At 55.8% G+C, this 17,667-nt stretch overlaps 1 protein-coding gene across 11 annotated transcripts in view; it reads left to right on the forward strand.

Annotated features, from left to right (window-relative positions):
- The first annotated feature begins 16,513 nt into the window (after nt 1–16,513).
- Nucleotides 16,514–17,667, forward strand: part of RBFOX3 (RNA binding fox-1 homolog 3) — a 147,458-nt gene continuing 146,304 nt past the window's right edge. For 4 of the 11 annotated variants that reach the window (XM_080381433.1, XM_080381439.1, XM_080381440.1 and 1 more), the window contains exon 1: nt 17,094–17,383. The gene's annotated coding sequence lies outside the window, so the exon portion shown is untranslated. Of the gene's footprint in view, nt 17,384–17,667 lie in introns of all 11 variants that reach the window. The other 7 variants (XM_080381444.1, XM_080381443.1, XM_080381446.1 and 4 more) reach the window with 4 other exon arrangements.

The following is a 17,667-nucleotide window of genomic DNA, read 5'->3' on the forward strand; positions in this document are numbered from 1 at the left end:
GGCTACGGCAGGGTGGGAAGCGGCTCCTGTCTGCACTCCCCGGGGTCAGTCCCGCTGCCTCCCCCGGCTGGGCAGCCCCAGCTGGGGCTGTGTGGGCAGGGGCTGCGGGCAGCGGGCTCCTGCCCACCGGCTTGGGGTGCAGGGCCGGCACAGACCTCACATGGGGCATCGCTGCCTGCTTGGGGCGGCTTTGCAGAAGCAGCTGATCTTGCTCTGTGCCTACCGAGCGTGTTCCTGCACACGCCGGCACTCCCAAACCAGCAAAAACCCCATTACAGTTGTCATGGAAATTAGAAAGTGTGTCTGCCTGAGTTTCCTCGGCACAGGGCTCCGTATTCCCGGTGACTTGTCCATCAGAGAGCCTCTTGCCGCGCTGGTGCGGGAGCAGCTCTCATGGGGTGGCCGGGGCTCTGTGGGCAGCCACTGTCCCTCCCCCAGCGCTGGGGCTGGGGCTGCGATGTGACGTGTCAGCTGCCGGCTGGCCCAGGAAAGTGAAGATGTTCACGGCACACTGAAAGGTGCGATTTGTCAGTGCAGGTCTCCAGATGCTCAGGGCCTGTCAGGCATTAAGAAAATCCCATACATCACGGGGTGGGTGCTAATCCCTTTTTTTTGTTGTTTTGGGTGGGTTTTTTGGCCGTTTTATTTTTCTGTGAGTGCCAGAGTGCTGCAAGGAAAACAGTGGGGCAGAAGAGGAGCAGCAGCATGAGAGCTGGCCCTGGGCACAGGAGGGTTTGGGCTGATGAGCTGCAGAGATTGATGGATGCAACTCGCCTTCTCATGCATTATAGGAATCTCCCCCCTCCACATGCACATTTGGAAGTGAGGAGGCTGTGGTGTGCGTGTCCTGAGCCCCTTCACTCGTGTCCTGACATCTTCCCCAGCTTCACCCTGCTCCCCGCATTTGTCCCTCTGTCTGTACACATGTGCATGCATCTGCGTGCAGATTCAATTGTTTTCTTCTTTAGAACATTTTCTTTTTCCAGTGTTTATGGGCCATGGGATTGGAAGTGAAGCATCTACTTAATTGCTGTCAGGCAAGGAAATGGGTTATAAAGTTGCCAAGGGAAAAAATAGATCACTCTGGGGTAAATGCAGGAGAGCAGGGCTGATGTAAAGAGGAGGGGGAGAAAGGCAGGGGATGGGAAGAGATGAGGGGGGAGAATGAACAGGAAGGGATCAGCAGGCAGCAAAGGGAGCTGGTTCAGGGAGGGATGTGGGGGCTCTCCTTGCCTCCAAGCTGAAATGGCACCTTCTGTGCTGGGCACCTCTCCTGGCACTGAGGGGGTGAAACACTGCCCAGAAAGGGAAAAGGGTTTGTGCTGGGAACATGCCAGGGCTGGGGCAGCTCCTCCCCATGGTGCTCTCTTTTGCTTTAAAAACCATGGATCTACTAACATGATGTTTCCAGACATGTCCTGACACCACGTGTGCTGGGGCAGCAGGAGCGAGGATGGCCAAGTGCAAGACCATGCAGGGGTGTGCCAGGGCATGAGTCAACCTGTCTGCCCTCCCTCGGGAACTCTGCTCAGGTCCCCCAGGGTGGCAGCATTTGCCTCCTTGGTGTTGTGAGCAGGGCTGCTGGAGCACTTTGCAGAGGTAAAATTGGGAGAAGGGAGCCCTGCTCGTCCTCCCCGATTCATGGCTGCCGCCACTCCAGTTCTAGGCTCTTAGCTTGTGACACTCTTAATCTGCATGGCTTTCTTGTTTCCTTCATTATCTCCCCCAGTCTAACCCCCCACCATGTCATCCTCATTGCACGGCTCCTCCCTCTCCTGTTCACCACATTACTGCAGCAAGAACTCACTTTCCCATCTTTTAGTCTCAGTGCCATACATAAAAGCGCTCTGATGGCCATGGCGTGATAGCAAAGACAGAACTTAATTTCACAGCATTTTCATATAATACTCCATAAAACTGAACAAATTTGCTGGAGTCCAAATCCATCTCATTATGCAGAGTCATTGAAAGGGAGGCTTTTACATTCTGGGACTCAGTGCTCAACTAGGGGATGGTACAGAAGAATAGAAAAATAATTAATTAGGTGCTGCTCTGGATCTTTGATCCTGCATTGCAAGGCACATTAAATAAAATCCTGGCTCATGAATAAATGCTGCACGGAGCTCTATTTTTCTGACCTCACGCAGAAATTTTTCAGTGAGGCTGAGGTGTATGTGGGGAGGTCCCTGGCCTAAGCCTGTGCCCCAGGAGCAGGGCAAGGAGGAGGAGATGGAGCAGGGCAGGATGTCTGCCCTGGGGTGGGAGCAGTAGGTTGCAGTGACAGCCTTGCTGGCTTGGTTACAAACAGCAAAGCCTGAACAGGGCTGCCATGCCCTGGCAGGGTGCTGGGGATCAGGATGGGATGAAGGAGCCACCCAGCTTCCCCAGAGCTCTGCTGTGGTCCTCTGCTATCCCCATTGCTCCCAGAGACCCTGCTCAGCACATCCAGGGTCTTTGCCCTGCCTTGCTGTGAGAGGCTTTGAGGCAAGGAGCCATGCCTGCAGCAGTCTGGGGATGGTGGGATGTGTCAGGGTCCCTACAGTGATCCCCATCCTCCTCCCCCTATCCCTTGCACTGAAGTCTCTCCTCTGTACGCAGCTGCGGTTCATCTCTCAATGGTTGTAGGCTTGAGATTCGTGTGGGGTTTGTATTTTTTGAGTAATGCACTTTGTGAGATGTAAGGACTGAGGACCCGGGCACACCAGGCAAAGGGATCCCAAGTCTGAGTTGGGAATGAGCCCTTGCACACTTTCACTGTGCTTTACCTGGCAGCAAGGGCTCTCTCTGCCCTGCCTGTCACTTGGCCAGAACAGTTAATTAACCCAGGTGGGGGAGTGGTAAGCCTCAAGGAAGGCTTTAAGTTTGGCTTTATTTGTTGGCATCCCCTAATATCCTGGTGTGGGAGCAGGTCCTGGCTGGGGCTCTCGTGCCCTGATCAATCAGCGGTGCTGCTGTCCCACGGCAGGTGGCTCGGTGACCTCGGGGGCAGCCATGGTGCTGGGCAGGTGGATTAAAAACGCACTGGCAAGGCAATCCTGCAGAAGAGAGAGCTCGCTTCACCTCACACTGTTAATTAATCTCTGAGCCAATGAGGATGCTCTCATCTGGTCTTTACTTAATCCATAACCCAGAAATCCTCAAATTATGTCATTTGTTCAATACAGATGAAATTAATTACTCTGGGAAATAGGCAACAAGTTACATTTCTGATGCCCCTTATCGCATAATCAAATCTACAAAGTGCTTTCCGTGCAGCCGCAGTGGCAGTGGTGGGATTGCCTGCAGCAGGCATGAAATACTGAGCAGCATCCGCTATAAATCTGGCACGGTGCTGACTCTTACAGGAAGCCAATGGCCGAGCGAGGCTGGGGACTCTGCAGGAGTGCTGGCGATGCAGCAGCGAGGGCAGTGCAGCCGCCATGCACTCCTCTGCTCTACCCACCGAGGAACCAAGGGCTTAACTACCTGCCTCAGCCCTGCCACTCCCTCCTGCGCCTGCCACCAGCCTACCTTTTATTTATTACCACTTATTGGGGTCACAGGTACAGCTTGTGGGGCTTCCTGGGGGATCCAGAGGCCCCCCCAGAGCCTGGCCCCTTCCCCTGGGGCTCTGTGCCTGCAGGATGCATCCCTCCACCTGGTGACTTTGATGAGGCAAAGGGAAGGTCCTCATCAGGATGGATCAGAAGAGCTGGGTACAGAATAATAGTGATTTACTCTTTATTGGAGTTATCACAGGGAGGAGAGCTGGGACGTGAAAGGCAAAGGCTGTGGCAGCGGCTGCAGGAGTGCGGCAGGGGTGGGAGCGTGGTGCTGGCTTTATGGGTGCTGGCTGTGCAGCATGATGGCCTTTGCTCTGCCTGGGGGGGCACAGTATGGAGGGGTGGGCAGGTCAGGCATTGCCTTTCTGCCAGGGGAGTGGGTGTTATCATATAGATAAGTGAGTGCTGTATTCTTGCGCCCAGCCCACTGCACTGCCTTCCTGCTGCAGCACTAGGGTCGTCCTGCGTGGCACCCGGGCTTTGCCGGTTCCCCCCTTCTGCTCCTGCCCCTGCCCTTCGCTCTGGGCTCAGATGGTGCCTTTTTAATCGCCTGCTTGAAAAACCTGGACAGAGCACAAAGTGCTCCAGTGAGCCACAGAAGCTGTTGTCCATTTGACCTCTTGCCCATCGCCTGCTGCCCACCTGCATTCCCACGGTGGCATTGGCAGAGAAACACCCCAGTGCTGTGAGTGCCCCAACTGGGAGCAGTCCTGGCATGGCAGAAACCTGTGCCCATGCCCCTGACACCTTTAAATTCCCCTCCTGAGAGAGGGCTGCAGACTGGAAATGAACCCTTCCTTCCCTGCTTGTCCTGAGCATTTTTCCTCTGCGCTGGGAAAACCCTCCGAGGATTTTGCTGGAGCTGTTGCGGGGGAGCCCATGTGCTCCAGTGCAGCTAGAGATCTCGTAGAGAGCACTAAAGACGATTCCCAAAGGCATAAGATCAAAATTTGCAGCCCAGGCGTGCTCCCTCCTCTCGGCGCTCAGCTGCAGAGTGCTGCTCTGGCATGTGAACTGCCGATCAGCTCTGAGTGTCAGCAATGCACATCCCCAGAAAAACGCTTTAATTGCAGCCTCTGGCCAAGAATGGGCTCTGGTGGCAGGACAAGCTGCTGGGCTGGGCTGCCCACACTGAGGGCCACCTTGCCCCCTTTCCCTGGCTAGCTGGGGACCCCCAGGCCCTTCCTGGTGGGCTGGTTTTGGTGGGTCAGTTTTCTGGAGGGAAGGCTTTATTGTAAGCAGTTAAGGCAGGTACCAGCTTACATGTGACTAACACATTAGGAGCTGTTGTAACAAAAAAATCTATACTAGTTGTTTGCTAAAATGGCAGTAATGAATTGAAAAATATTACAAGCTGATCAAGGCAGCTATTTCAGGGCATGTTAGGGCCCTTAGCCTGGCTCTTCAGCTTGCCTGGGTCACCAGACACAGTAAAATCTATTCGGAGAAGATAGAAATGTAATTTCTCTTTGCCCTATCAATTTAAATAAATTATCTATTAGATTAGCTGCACTTAAAACAAAACAAGAAATCGATCCCACCAGCCATGGCTGCTATTAAACTATGTTTTGCACCACTAAACCTATAATTGCCAAAGGTGCCCATGAAAGGAGAGCAGCCTGGCTGTGTGGTGCTGCTGGTGGGCTTGGGCTGTGCTCCCCAGGCCAGAGGAAGGGTCCAGGGGGGCTGGACGGACTGCCTGCCTGCCCTGAGCTCTTCTGCTCCTGCCACAGCAGTGGAGCCTGGGATAATTCATGGGCAAGCTCCCTTGAGTGCCCGGGCTCCCGTGGACAGCCCAGTCCCAGCCTGGGAGCGGTGCTGAGGTTGGGGCTGCTGGGGTCTTCTCCCTTGTGCATCCCTGGGGATTGCCAGCTCAGAAGTGCCTAACGCCCCGGGGCAGGCGGTCAGTTTGATGTGTGATCCCACCGCACCCTCCACCCCCAGTCTGCTTCTCCAGAGCCTTGCTCAAAGAGTGAGGAGCCAGGGTGCAGGCAGAGTGGGAGGGAGGCAGGGACAGAGGCAGCACCCCTGTGGGGAGCTGGAGGAGGGGGGATGGAGTTCCCGGGAGGGAGGGCAGGCTTCTGAAGCAGCATTTCAGACATGGCTGTTCCCTTTTATTTTTTTCCTGCTGAAACTGCTGCCTTGCGCAAACCTGCTCGAGCTCCTCAGATAAATTAGCATCTAGGGGATTTTTTTCCTCTACGTTTTGTGCAGTTGCATAAGAGGGAAGAACAGAGGAGCCCAAGTAGCAGATTGCTTTGTAGAGAAGCATGAAACAGCCACAGACAAAGCTGCTGTCTCCCTGCTGCTAACAGATCTCATGCATTCAGCTGGATGGAGCTCACGTGTGTGATCCAGGTATGTCTGGGATCGTTTGGGTGAGAGTGGGCAGGACAGGGAGACCAGGGGGGGCATGCAGGTGGTGGGGACTCTTCCTGCCATGGCTGGTCATCTCCTGGATGCAGCTGGTTTTCCCAGGTCTCCCGGTTTGCAGGATGGCCAGGCTCAGCAGAAGCAGTCCATGCAGGCAGCCCAGCCCTGTCCCTCCCGTCAGGAGAAGGCAGCTGCCAGGTCCTTGCCCGCTGCCTCTTCTCCACCTCTCCTGGTGGATCAAGAAGCCTGTTTGCGAAGAGACCCAAGGATGCTCAGAACGCACCTGCACAGGAGCTGGGGAAGCTGTGGGGGCTTCCCAGTGGGTGCCATTCCCAGTGAGAGGAGGAAGGTATCAGTATCCACTCAGCTGCCTCTCTCCCTGACCTAACCCCATTGATTTGTAACGATCCAAGTCTGATGAGATGTGTGAAGCAATCAATATACTGGCAGCTCTGCAAGTGGATGCAGGGAGGCAGGGCATGAGGGTATGGTGTTTAACCCTCCCTGTCCCTGCTGTGGGTCCCACACCTCCCCAGCGCTCACGGGTCCTGCCCAGGTCCCGCTGGCCAGGCTGGACTGCCCCAGCGCTGCCCGGGGACAGATGGGTGCCTCCTGAATCACACTTGTCCCTCTGACCACAATTCCTCAGCTGAGCCGTCCCACCCGAGTGCACCACCAGCCTGGCCAGCCTCTGCCTTTGAGTTACCTCCCTTGGAGATTTGATTACGCCTGAGCAGTGGGGATGATGCCCTGGGGCTCCCCAGGTGCAGTGGCTTCCCACCCCTCTCCAGCTTTTCCCAAGAGATGGTTGTGGCCCAGTGCAGGCTCTGCCCTGACCCTTGTGCCATTTGCAACCTCCTTACACACACCTGCATTATTGTTTCACCTTTCTGTAAAATCCCAGAAAGGATCCTGGGAAGAGCATGGGGAGAAAGGAAACAAAAGGGAAAAACCCCAGAAGACTCAAAAAGGCTCAAACTTGCAGAAGGGTGAAAGAAACTTGGGGTAGGAGAAGGGAGGGGAAGGGGCTGCTCGTGATGCTGCAGAGCTGCCAGGCACACCTGAGGGTGCTTGGCAAGAGGAGCTAGGAGCTCTTACCCCTGGGGAGGGAGCTGAGGGGTGCTTGGCTGTAAGTGCTTCCATAACCCTCAGATAGAAGTGATTTTTCTGAGGCATAAGTGAATGGCAAAATAATAAACATCCTCATAACAGCAACGCTCTGGTAAATGCCTGGGGCCATGGAGGTGCTGGGGCAGGCAGCCTTCCCCACAGCCAGCAGCAGGAGCAGAGCCCCATCCATGTGGTTTCACCAGGGAGTCATGGCCCAGAGAGCCTGGCCAGGATGACAGGGTTAAACACCTGCTGCGGGGCAGCCCTTGGCAAGTAGAGAAGCTGCTTTTCAGGACCTGGCCCAACTCTACAGCTGGTTTTAAGTGCAAAGCCACCGCAGTGTAGGGCTGAGTACCATGAGTCTGTGTTTTGGTGTGACATGAACTTGATGCCTTGCATGATGGGTTCGGTGCTGTGTGTCCTCACCAGCCTGGAAACACGACTGCAACTTGTGCAGAGGCGCTGGGGAGGTAATGAGCTCCTGTGCCAAACCTGTGGAGCTTTGCACCTGAAGCAGCACGTGCCTGGCCAGGCGAGGGGCTTGCACCAGGACTTGACCGTGTGCAGGGAGAAGGGAGCAGGTCTTCAGCCCAGATCCCTTGAGAGGGGGCTGGGAACCAGCCTGGACATATTGTGCCCTGCCAGCTGCTGCCAAGGGCTCTGCCTTCACCTGCCAGCATGTTTTCTTCCTCCATCCCAGAGCCCAGGGTCCATTCCACCACCACCACCCCTCTCATAAGCTTGGTCTGACGGAGCCCTGCTCATTGTGGTGCAGGGACAGGCTTGACTGCATCAGGAACAGGGAGCAGAGTGCTGGGAGACCTCTCCACCAGGCAGGAGATAACAAGCCAGGTCTTTGGGAGAAACAAAGTAAAGTTCGTGGTGGTGTCCGAGGGGCATGAGGCTGTTGCAGGCAGAGGGAAGCGCTGCTGCTGCCCATGTGCTGCCTGTGCTCTGCAGTGTTCTCACCAGGATGCTGCAGGATGGAAGGCACAGAAGTCCCCACTGACTTTGTTACAGTAACAGAGACTGAGCCTCCTCTAGCAGGGAAATGCTCTTTAGCTGCATTAACAGGCTGAGATCTGATGGGAAAGATTAAAAAAATTGGTGTCCTCCACATCACTCACCTGAGACTCTATCAGACTTGCCACAATTAGGAAAAGTCAAATCGAAGGCTTCATTTGTAAAGGACCAAAATAAGAGAAAACATTTGGCCCAGAGGGAAGCAGAGAAGGAATTTAAGCTGGCTCTCATCTTTCATCATTTGCCTTCTCCTGCTCCTGTCTTGGCAGCCTCAGTATTTTGTTTTGTCTCCTTCAGGTGACTAATCATTAGACTAATTAGTTGCTAATCAATGTTTAATTAAAACTTAGTTGTTAATTACTGGAGGTGGTACTGTAGGTTGGATATGAAATGTTATGAAAACATTTTTAAGGGCAGTTTATGGGAAGCTGGCCTCCCTTGTCTCTGGTGTGTCCCTTGGTCAGGGTCCCCCCGGGGGCCTGATATCCTAATAGAAATGGGATGGGGACTGATATCCTAGCAGAATTGGGATGGGGGCTGTGGGTGTAACACACCAGTATGGCATCACTGTACCCTGGAGCGCCTGCTGCCTGCTCTCTGGAGCTGGCTCCATCACCTGGGACCAGGCCATGGTGTGGGTGGCTCAGGAGCATCCGTGACACCTTCCCGTGGTGCAGCTGGGGAGGGAGGTGCATGGGCAGCCCCAGGCAATGGGTGACATGGAGAATGTCCCTCCTGGTTCCCTGTTGGGATGGGAAACAGTCAAAGCAAGGTCCCAGTGCCCTGCCCAGGGCTGCAAGCCCCTTGGATGTTGGGCCCTGGCTCTGGGAGCTGTGTGAGCATTTGGAATGCTGATGAGCATCCAGCCAAAAGCCAAGTGCAGTGGTGTAGCTACCATTCCTGTATCTCCCTGCTCAGCCTCCATCTGTTCCCTTGAACCTTCCTGAAAGCCGAGGCCGGGCAGCAGGGCTTGTCTCCAGAGAAGGAGGTTTTGTTATGCACATTTTGCTTCGTGCGAGTGCCCGGAGGTTTTTTATGCACGATCCATTGAAAAGAGCCCGTTAAATATTCCATCAGTGATGTATATGTAGGTCACCCAGGTGTGCTGCTGCCTCCAGGTACCAGCTCATTTCAGCCCTTGGTGAGGAGCCTGTGTCTGCTCATTAATTCTGAGGTGGCTTCTCCCTCCCCCTGTCCTGGGTCAGGGGCTGGGGGGACTGGTGTGCCTGGCTGGGAGCTGGGGCTGGCCCTGTGGGTCTGGGGGCTTTGTGCAACCCTGGAGGGATCTGCAGGGCTGGGGGTACCACGTCTTGTTCAAGGGCCCTGAACTCCACTCCATAGAGTGGGCACCTGTGAGAGGGGGGCCAGGGAAGCACCCCCAGGCTGGGGCAGGGGACCCCCAGGACCCCCATGCAGAAGAGCTGTTGCCTCATCTCAGGGTGGTGTGGGACCCCCCCCTCCTCAGGGGCTGGGCTGTCCCGGTGGGGAACAGGCACTTTGCAAGTGCTGTACATATGCTAATGATGCAAATTACATTCTTTCTGCTCTTTACATTCCTTATTTAACTTTACTTGTCATTTTATGACTCGTTTTAATTTCTTGAGAGCAGACCCATAGGATAATAAGGTCTGGTGTTGCAGAGGGTCCCGAGGCAGACACTGTGTCTCCATCCAGACAGAGACGCTGGGAGCACTTGCTAATGTGCCTGCGTCTGGATCAAGTGGTGGCATGTTCTTGTCACCTGGGGAAGAGCAGGGAGTTTCTCTGCAGAACCTGAGAAGTTGGGCAGCTGGACAGGAGCTGATGTCCTGGGGCCCGTGGGAGAGCCAGCTCCTGGCCTCTCTGGTCAGTGTTTCCCTTGTTCCTCCTCTGAAAACGGGCACCATTTCAAGGGGCCACTGAGCCCAGCTGGGTCCCTGTCACCTAGATGGCGTTTGCTGCAGAGATGGGTGCTGTGAGGTGAGGGGCAGCTCCAGAGCTCTCCTGACTGAGGCACTGGAGAGTCTCAGCCCTCCTCAGGGCGATGTCCCCATCCCGGGCTGTCCCTGGCCAATTCCTGTGCCTCCCTCTAGCTGTGAGCCAGGACTTGTTTCACTCCCCACACTGACTTACTCTGGTGAGTGTGGGCTGGGGTGCTGCAGGGCTGGGGAAGGCGAGTGTACAGGTACGCTTTTTGCTTGCTTGATGCCACTGGATATGTTTTTTTTTCGGAAAAAAAATTATCTTTTCTCCCATTGCTAGTTAGACAAAGATGCTGACAATGGACCAGGGTTTTGGTGATTTGGATGGTGACAATGCAAGGAAATGGAGCTATGTTTAGAAATAATTGCTTTGTCTTTTGCAGAGGTATTAGTGCTTCCATGCTGGCAGTTACAGGAATTAGCTGAAGGTATTGGTGACATAAGTACAGAAGCAAAATTATTGCTGCTTATAATCACTTTCAGGTGTGTAAGAGAGAAAGAGACATTATCAGGGCACAAAGAGGAGAAGGAAACAGGGAGCCAGAGGGGCAGGAGCTCTGGGGTCTCCAGTACAAGGCTGATACATCCTTGGGCTCTGCTCTGGAGGCCAGAGACCCTGCGACTGTGGTGTTGCTGGTGCAGCTCTGTGCCAGCCCTGGTGACTCCTGCTTCATCAAAAAGAGATGCTGGCTCTGCCGAGGGGCTGAGTCCACCTCTGCGGGCAAAGTCCCAGGAGAGACCCACAGCACCAGGGCTACTGAATGGTACCTTCCATGGAGCTGGGTTTGGTCCTGAGGGAAGGTGGATTACTGGCAACAGCTTGGCTGGATGGGAGCTGGGGCAGATGGAGTCGCCCACCCTGAAGTGAGGCCTGGGGGGCTGAAGAGGTCCCCCCTGCTGCTAGCTCTGGGGGAGGCAAAACAGGCCGTGCCCATCCCAGCAGACACCCAGCCCCTGTCAGTTGCTGGTCAGGCAGCCAGCCTGGTGAGCCACCTGGGAAGCAATCACAGGATTTTTCTTAACAGTAGCAAGTGGGGTTCAATATTTTGCTTCTGGAAAATCATTAACCATCCAAGGAAGGAGTCGGGTTGTAGGGACAAGCACAGAGTGGTTCTGGATGAGTGGCTGCAGGCAGTGTGGTTGAGCTGCAGCAGAGAAACTCGCTGTGCCAAGGGCATCATTGCTGCGGTGTCCCAGCCGCCACCCTGCATGGGTGGGAAGGTGGCCTGGTGGCATCCGGCTGGCATAATCCATCCCACATCCCGGCTGGCGCTCAGCTGGTGCAGGGACACAGCCTGGTGAGAGTGCAGAGGTGGCTGCCAGCCCTTGGAACCAGAAAGGTCTTTGCAACCCGGAGAAACTGAAGAGCCACAAGCATGGAGCGTGTGAAAATGAAATGGTGGGATCCTCCTGCAGTGCAAAAGGTGCTTGATGTGGAGAGGCTGATCCGTGTAAGCAGCACCAGCGGGATGCACAGCCAAGGCGAAGGTTCCCTGTGGCAATGTCCACCTGTCCAGGATCCTGGTGCGACCAGCCCAGGCTTCTCTGTGAATGGAGGCGCAGACTGGGGGGGATTTAAGAAGTTGCAACATTTAGGCAGTTAAAATGGGACCATGTGTAAGGTTGTAAACTGAAGGCCCCACACAGATGCGGGTGCTCACTGGCAGAGCGGCAGCCCCACGTGGAAGTGGCTGTGGATGGGAGTGGGAGGATCCTCCTGTGGAAGAGCCAGCATAGCCCCTCAGGAGGCTGCTCTCTGGATGGTGGAGCTGCTGCTCTGTTGGGAGCACCCGGGGATGCAGTCACGGCTCCAGCAATGCTCTGCTCTCCCACTATTTGTTTCTATCCAGCTCCGGTTCCTTGCAGGCAGCATCCTCCCTCATCCCTGCCCCTTCCTTGGTGGCAGGGCTGGCTGCGAAAAGTAAAGTCAAATGTTGGGAAGGAACAGATCTCTGATGAAACAAGGCCATTCATGCTTTCAGATATTAAATTCCATGCAGAATATTAAATAATTTCCTCTTCAATGATCCCAGTAAATTTAATTAGCTCTTGTTCCCCTGATAGAGTTGTCTCCACAATCCTGAAGCACTGTGTTTGGAGCGAAGGGGAACTCTGCTCCTGTTTGAAGCACTGCCTTCCCGCAGTGTACACACTGCAGCTGCTGCCCCAGGCGAGCGGACCCTCGGAGGCCACTGCATTTCTGTCCCTACCGCCACCTCCCCGCTCTGTGCTGGAGCTCCTTTGGAGCAGGATCCTGGCTCCAGCTGCAGCAGTGGGGAGGAGTGGGCTGGTGTGTGGAAGCCCTTTCCTCTCCGGTCCAGCTCCTGGCAGCTGCCCTCTGGGACGTGGTTTGAGGCGGGTTTTGTAGACCGTGTTGGTGCAGCTTTGTGCAGAAGATGGTGTGAGCTTCTGTGCCTGGAGGGTGAAGGTCTGGGGAAAGGGAGGAACCTGCTCTGGGCAAACTGGGACTGGGGAAAATCAGCGGGGTTTGGGTGACTTGTCCAGGGCCTTTTCTGTGGCCACTTGAGAGCCAGCTCCCAAGCAGGGAGGGATGGAAATCACACAGGTGCTTGACTCTCTGTAGAAATGTTTGCTGGTGATGGTTGTGGGGGCTGGTTTGGGTTTTTAACTTCTAGAACCTCAGAGCAAAGAAGGAAAAAAAAAAAAAGAAATCCCTCCTTGATGGAAGCAGCTAATAGCGGGTTATGAATGTGTCCCTGGCATGGTTCACTAGCTGCCATGACATATTGAGAGCTATGAGCGGTATGATACCAGCAAATCAATTCAGAATTTAATCTGAAAAATAATGTGGGGCAGTTGGATCATGCAACACGTTACCAAATATTTCTCCTCAGCTGAAATAGAGCAGCTCTTGTCTCCCAGTGCTCCTCCTGCCTGGTTGCTGTGCAAAATGCAAAATAAATAAATAAACAAGTACCTGATTTAAAGATGATTAATTTGCATAATTAGTGCTGTGTCAAATCACTGAGGTGCAAGGCACACTTTGCTGTAGATGTTTGCATGGACATCTTTCCAGGTTTACTCAAGCTCACCTGATTTCACGTTTAACAGTCCTGTAAGGATGTAGCATCAGCATTGATGGGATTTCATGGAGTCAGAGGGGGAGGCAAGAGCCTGGAGGCTGCAGGGAGAAGCCCCTGCCAGCTTTTGCGTGCCCTGTACTGTGTTGGAGCAAATGCCCTTCCCTGAAAATATGTGCTGCAGCAGGTGGCTGTGGTCCTGGGGCCAGGAATGAGCTCAGAGCTAGCTCTGCTCGCGGGCACAGATCTGTAGACTCTGGCCAACACTGGCTCCTTGGAGAGTGGCAGCGACGTGATGGCTGAATTCTGGCCATTTTGTGTCCACTTGCTGTTCACAGTTCTGCTCCAAGGATTCTTTGAGAAGGTGTTTGGGGTGGGCAGCTGGGGACCAAGCTGGGGGTGGAGGCAGGGATGGGGCCTGACCCACCATGCGTGGGAGGGGGAAGCCAGGTGTCTGAGCGGCTGGGCAGCACCCACTGTGGTGGCTCCTTTGCTTTTTACAGGACTTACCTTTCTGCAGTGTCTCCTGACATTGAGCACAGCTAATGCTGCAGACTTGATTGCTTGGCATTGGGGAAATCCCAGCAGTGAGACCAGTGGTGCTTCCCTCCTCAGCCTCCTGCTCCCAGGCAGGGACTCGAGGTCTGAGCACAGAGATGGCTTCAGGCTCCTTAGTCTCCATCTCCTGGAACAGGGGACGCGGCTGCAAAACACCCAACAGGTGAAGCATTACACTGAAGACATAAATACATTTAATGTTTTAAAACACACCGTGCTTCAGGCAGCCCTGGTTGCATGCCCTCACTCCTTCTCCCCCTGTAATGGATATCCAGATTGTTCTACTGATCTTGGCATTGTTTTAGTAATTGACTGATGCAATGCAATGTTCACTGATCTAATAAGTTTTTTAGTATAATAGAGGTTCAGGATTTTGCTGTTAATGTGCAGTGACAATTGCATTTTAGATTTGCTCATTATGTTGCATAGCTTAGCATCTATTGTAAATTATATTTTAAAAAGCATTGTTTCAGAGCACATTAGCCTGGCTTTCCCTGCTCCTTTCTCCAGTGCTGGAGAGTGCTTTGCAGGCTGAGCGTGTTCATGACCAGACGTGCATTCAGCTCCTGGCTGGGTATTGCACGTTCCGCTTTGGGTTTTTTGGGTCAGGGCATCTGACACTTGCCAAAAAAAATATCTGGGTCCTGCCATGTCATCCCACCATCTCCATTGCAGCCAAGGATGGTGCAGGTACCCGGTGTTCTGGCAGCTCTCTGGGGAAAGCTCCAGCTGGCACCATTCCCCCAGCTTTCCAGTGGGCAGGGGGCTCCGTGCCGGCCCCCCACCCACGCAGGTAGGATGGGTGCCAGTAGGTGCAGGTGAACCTCCTGGCAGAGCCGGGCTTGAGCTGCCGGTGCTGGGTCAGAGCTGAGCACACTGCAAACGTCCCCTTTTTGGGCAGAGTCATGGGGAGGGCCTGGACCTCGTTTGGTGTCTCAGAGCCGAGGGCCCCTGAGAGCTGGAGCCGTTGTGGACGTGGAGGGGCTGCCGCCACCTGGTCTCATGTCTTTTCCCGATACTGAATGGCATCTGTTGCCTAGCAGAGGTCTGCAGATCAGGGACTGGCTGCTTGGCACTGTCCTTGCTGGGGCTCCACAGGGGGAATAATGGGGATGACATGCTTGGCCCTGGGGACTGGGAGGATCCCACGTGCTGGGGTTTTGCTGTGTTCCATGTTTACAGCATCTGCGTTCAGGAAAAGCCCAAGATGGAGTCGCAACAGGTCTTGTCATCTCTTTCTTCCAGCCACGATTATGAGAAGGAAAACCTCGTTGTTAAGGATAAAAAAACCCCAACCAGCAGTAACTTAACAACTATGACTGCCTCCAAATGAAGGCCCTAAATGGCAAATAGACTGTGAAATAAGCTACGAAAAAAAGAAAACTACATATTTTTTCCAGATTAATAGCTGTTCCCTCTGGTTCATGTAACAGCCTTGCAAAAAGGCAGGGGTTTGTTGACTTGTGCTTTTTCTGACTGCTTCTCTTCCCTCCACTGCTGCTTTTGTGCGTTCACTGCCATTACCCCCTGCCTGCTTCTCCTCCTTCTCCTCCTCCTCCTCTCCCATGGCCGGCTTCAGATGCTAGCCCTCCTGGAGACCCACAGGCAGATTCCTCTGGTGGATTCCTCTCCTGGTGTTGCCCCAGCTGGGCATGCTGCTCGGCTCTGGCCTCTTCCCGCTGGGCATCGCGAGGTTGCCTAGCAATCCCGAGCATCACCGCCTCTCCACTCGGTTAGCACGCGCATGCCTCCCGGTTTGCAAGGCTGCATCTCCCGAGCAGGTACCAGTTTGCATTTCTAGGAATAGGTGTCAACAGGGACCTGGCTTGGAGGCTTGAAATGCAGAGAAAATTTTGCAGAGCTGAGCTCTCCTGTGTTCCCAGTTCCTCGTTCTCCAAATCTGCTGCCTGAAGCATGTTCAGCCTCAATGAACCGTGAGAAAACAGCACAGCGGGGCATAGCAAGGAGCCATCCTGACTGAGTGCTGCCTTTGTCTGGCAGGTCGTGAGAACAGGGGCTGGTTCTCTGACACAGCAGTGAGGCTCGGGGTTGGGTGCTTGCTGGAGGGCTAAAAATGTACATTTGTGATACAAAATGGATGTTAAGATGTATGAGGTGCGTTTGGTGCATTTTAGAGTCCTCATTCACGATACAGCTCTGTACAGCTCTGATGATTTTCTCTAAAACGTTCCTCAAAGCCCTTGGGAGGAAAGACAAACTGTTAGGAGGGGAAGGGAGGGGGGGGAGCAGTGCTTGTTTTCAGGGGGTCGCACGTGGACTCTGCAGGATACTGATAATGTCTCACAGATGGACTGTGTGCTAAGTTCACAGGAAGGAAATGATAGCTTAACCAGGCAGCAGGTATTCCAGATATTTCTCAGGAGCTATAACTTACAGAGGTTCACCACAGCCTTAACTATTGGGAACCACAAATAAATCATTTGAGCCAAACAAAGGTGCTGAGCCCCGTCCAGTAACCCGGGAGGTCTGCAAGGAGCAGTTTGCTGCCACTGTGCTGTGTAACATCCCCTGGGCTGGGGGGTGTGGGTGTGTGTGCTCAGCTCGGCCGCACCTGGTACAAGGGACCCGTGCTGCCAGAGCGGCCACCGCTCCCGGCTGTTTCAGGGAGAGGGCATCTCCACTAGCGAGCTCAGGAGAAAGGGCAGAACAACAGGACCTCTGACAGCCTGTGGTTTGCAAAATCTGGGCATGCATCATGTCCAGCCAGCTTCCTGGGGGAGGAGGTAAACAGCAGAAAAATGGGAGAGAGCTGGGAATGCCAGAGGTCTGCTCTTGCATAACGCTCATGGAAGGACTACAGCTTCCAGCCGCTGTGGGAATGCCCGAACCACTGCCCAGAGGGCCTTAAAATTAGATGTAAAGAGAAGGAAGGGTAAGAGGCTGAGACACGCAGAGCGCTTTAGTGAACCCGGGGTACGCTGCAAGCCTACATCCCAGGGGCTGCCGGCACTGCCTCGGTTTTCCCAGTGGTTGCAGGAGGAGCAGAAACTCTCTTCCTCGCTGCTGTCCCGAGGGGCGGCTGCACCGGGCCCGGGCATCCCCCCGGCCCACGGCCCGGCGGTGGGGTCAGGGCGGTGCCAGGCGCGGGGGCTCCGCTCCTCACTCACCCGCGGGGCCAGGCAGGGGCGGCGGAGGGAAGGCCCAGGGCCGGCGGGAGCGACCCCCGCTTGGCCACGGCTGCGGTACCTTCGTGTTCGGGGCAGAAACGGGGAGGGGGGGAAAAATATGTTAAGAAAAGGCTTTCTTTCCGGCTCGGAGGTGGGAGCGCCCGCCGAGCGCGCTGCCGGGCCGGGAGCCCCTCGCTGCCGAGGGAGCGGGGCCGGGGGAGCGCGGGGGCGGGAGGTGGGACCCGGTCCCGGGACACCCCCCTGGTCCCCGCCCCGCAGGTGTCCTCGCCGAGCCTCGCCAGCCCCACGGCGGGTGGGGGGGAAGGGAAGGGGGAGGGGATCAGGCGGGGGGCGGCAGCCGCGGGGGGCGGCAGCCGCGGGGCGGGGCGGGCCGGGGGCGGTCGCACGTGCCCCCCCGCGGCGCTCGGCGGCGGCCGGGGGCGGGCGCGCTCGCTCGGCGGCGGCTCCGGGGGCGGCGGCGGCGCGGGCGCAGCCGCGTGTGAGGCTGCCCGGTGAGGCGAGCCCAGCCCGCTGCCGCGCCGCCTCCTGCCGCCGGGCTGCCCCGGTCGCCGCTGCTCGGGAGATGCCGTTCGGCGGGCGGGGACCCGCGGCTGCCCTACGCCTCCGCGGCGGGGACCTCTGAGAGCGTGAGTTACCGGGGCGGCGGCACCCCCGCCCGGTGGCACCGGGGAGGGGAGCGGGGAGGTTGCGGGGGAGCTCGCCGGGGCGCTGGGCGGGGGGGAGCGGGCGAAGTTCTGCTGGGGTGGCCCTAGGGGGAACGGAGGGCTTCCACCGGGAGCCGCGGTGGCGGAGCGCATCGCGGGGGAAGGCTGGTGGCTCCGGGCGCGGCGGAGTGGAGCGGGGTGCGGGGTGGGGGGCCCGGTGGCAGCCCCCTCCCCAGCGCCGCTGCTCCGCTGCGCCCCGGGATGAA

This window comes from Falco punctatus (genome assembly GCF_963210335.1).
Source record: "Falco punctatus genome assembly, chromosome: 1".
In the NCBI taxonomy this organism is placed as follows: Eukaryota; Metazoa; Chordata; class Aves; order Falconiformes; family Falconidae; genus Falco; species Falco punctatus.